Raw genomic sequence first — 2,879 nt, forward strand, 5'->3', positions numbered from 1 at the left:
GTAAAGATGACAATAAAGACTAGAGGGACTTTGACAATAATTAATGATTGAATACACAGTTATTATATTGAGCGCATGGCCTTGAGCTACCGGCTGTGCGTATAGAAATGTTAATATAAGTAAGACTGTTGTCTTACGACACCTGAGAAATTCAGAATATCTGAGTGATCACATTAATCTGAAGGCTGGTCAAAACCAGACCGATAATTGAAGCTAAATAACATGAATAAGTAAATAAATATTGAGGTTATGAAAAGAATAACAAATCTGTATGTACGAAATTTCGATAACAAAAGTTTACACAGTAAAGTTACAATTTGGATCAGAAAATCTTAAGTTGTATCTTGCAGCACTCAATTCTCCGCCAGGGAGTAAAAAGTTCAAAGAGAATTGTAAAAGACCTTAGTCCAGCAGCTTCATTATCCGGTAGTGAGCTGTAATTAATAACCTTCATAGACGAACCAGCCGACATATAAAATAAATGTGTCCTTTCGAAGTATTAGACACGACTGGTTAAAATAGTAAATAGAATCTCAGTAGATTAGCGCATATCTCGCTACGAAGAAAACCAAAGCCCAGGCTGGCGTTCATTACATATTTGAAGTAAAAATACAAAGGTCAGCCAAGCCAACAACGAATGCAGCTACGCTGAATGACGAGTCATGCTGTAGCGCTCAACACATGAGCGAAAGGCGAGGTGATTGACCTCGAGCAGAATGTAGTGAAGTACATGTTGACGAGAAGCCGCTATTGCCAATGCATGCGGACAAGTATTTTGACAGGATGAAAGTGCAGCATAGGAGCTGCCGTTGAGTACTGGCGGCGATTCCGGTAAGACCCGGGGAGTGAAGGTAGCATTCCTGTAGACTTGATCTTTAAATAACGCTGTAGAAGGTTCCAGATAAGAGGCAATATAGTGTTGTAAGACTAAGGGGGCTGTCACACAGGCTCGATCGAACGACTGCGATCGACCGACTAAGAAAACAAACCTACAGAGGGCAGTGGCACCAGTCACACAGCATCGATCGTCAGCGATCAACTACGAGCGATGAAGATCGACTGGTTTGTAAAAACAGACGTGTCCGTTTTTCAGTCGCAGTCGTTCGATAATGGCGGACGCAACATAGTCATCTGTTGATGAAATCGAAACATTAATTTGCTTAGTGTATGAAAACAAAGTGGTGTATAATCCTAGACTCCCTGGATATAGTAATAGGGAGACCGTGAATTTTGTATGGCATTCTATAGTGTGGAGAATTGGGACAAAAACTGGTAAGTAATTATTAGATTTATTACGATTATCTTATGAATAGTGTTATCTTAGATTATTTATTGATAAAATATATTATACGGAATAGATTGGTAAAAAAGAGTTACACTAGGAGAAGTAGTAATTATCATTCTTGTAACTTAATTGAAGAAATGTTTGGAAAACATAAGCAGTGCTTTTCTAACCTCCATCTCGTACCTAATGAAATGAATACCATTGTTTGCTTTAGTGACAAATAAGTGAAGGCCTATGCCATAAGTAGGCCTACTACATGTATATTTTCTTTGTCACAATATTCTGATTCATTGTTTTAGGAAAAAGTTGTGCCAAAACATGGCAAATTCTGAGGGCTGGATATCAAACTTGGAGAGATAACATCCTCCCTCTCCTCCCAGGTTCTGCTGTACAGAAAACATAAAATGGGTCTACTTCAATGCCCTCAACTTTCTGGAACTCTTCATTGCTGGAAGAAGGTACAATTCTGTAATATTTATTTTTAAAAGTATGCCTACATTACAGACCAGTGTTCTAGTTGTGAAAGAGTGAGGGGAAGATTCAGTCTGTAGGCCATAAGTTCCACCCATCTGTTCATTAATTTATCAGATATAACTGAAAGTAATATAATATAATCTAACCTAACAATCATCTTACTAAAATAATTATTGAAAGTAACAATTTCTTAAACAGAAGGCTTGTGTCCAGACTAACATGTAGCTCCAATTTAGAAGAATTGCATTAATATGTTGTTCATTTTTTTCAGTTCTATAACAAACACATCTATGGAAATGGCACCTGGTGTATGAGAGCCTTTTCACTAAGCTGAAATATAGGAGGAGGAAGCAGAAATAATTTGTGTTGGAGGGGTTTAACTCCTACAGTTCAGAAATTACTGAAGGGACTTCAACTTCCAATCCAGTGGCTTCTGCTTCTACAAACAGCTTTGCCAGCAGTTAAAAATAAAAGAAACAGAAATGTGAAAGTGACAGTGATGTGTTAAGTGAATATTTAGAAAAGATACTGAAAACTGAAAAGAAAATATAATCAATGTTATTTTTAGTGTCTTCATGATGACATGGAAAGAATGAGTGTACTAGGTCGAAGGGTTTTCAAAGTTAAAATTCAGAAACTGTTGTATACAGTGTTAGACCAAGAAAGAATCTAATAAAATTTATGTTCTTGAGAAATGTTCTACTTTTTAAATTAAATCATTTTTTGTTATACTTATCTATCAATATTTATTGGAATCCTCAGTGAGTTATGTGTATTAGCACCTGATGGGAAAGAACCTTAACTCCAATTTTTATTAATTATTAGCATTATTACAACATCTTAATTTGTATATTTTATGTGGTAGAACATGTATGGTTTACAAGGAAAGGAGTATTTTGAAATACATGTAGTAGGTCCTTTCTGTGTGTATGTAGTAAGCAGTTGTACAGCACAGGTGGTCTGAAACCAGACCAGCGTATTGGTAGTTCTGTCCAAGAGCTGACTTCCTTCTTACGGTATACTGTTGATCACAACTGCAAACTCATTGCACTAGGTTTGTACAGCACAGGTGGTCTGAAACCAGATCAGCGTATTGATAGTTCTGTCCAAGAGCTGACTT

General features: G+C 36.6%; 1 long non-coding RNA gene across 1 annotated transcript; it reads left to right on the forward strand.

The window, feature by feature from the left end:
- The first annotated feature begins 938 nt into the window (after window positions 1–938).
- Window positions 939–2,671, forward strand: LOC137501082 (uncharacterized). Its single transcript, XR_011018343.1, has 3 exons — window positions 939–1,272; window positions 1,585–1,743; window positions 2,031–2,671. It is a non-coding gene; the product is annotated as an uncharacterized lncRNA (long non-coding RNA).
- Window positions 2,672–2,879: the final 208 nt, after the last annotated feature.

The sequence above is a fragment of the Anabrus simplex genome, chromosome 1 (genome assembly GCF_040414725.1).
Source record: "Anabrus simplex isolate iqAnaSimp1 chromosome 1, ASM4041472v1, whole genome shotgun sequence".
In the NCBI taxonomy this organism is placed as follows: Eukaryota; Metazoa; Arthropoda; class Insecta; order Orthoptera; family Tettigoniidae; genus Anabrus; species Anabrus simplex.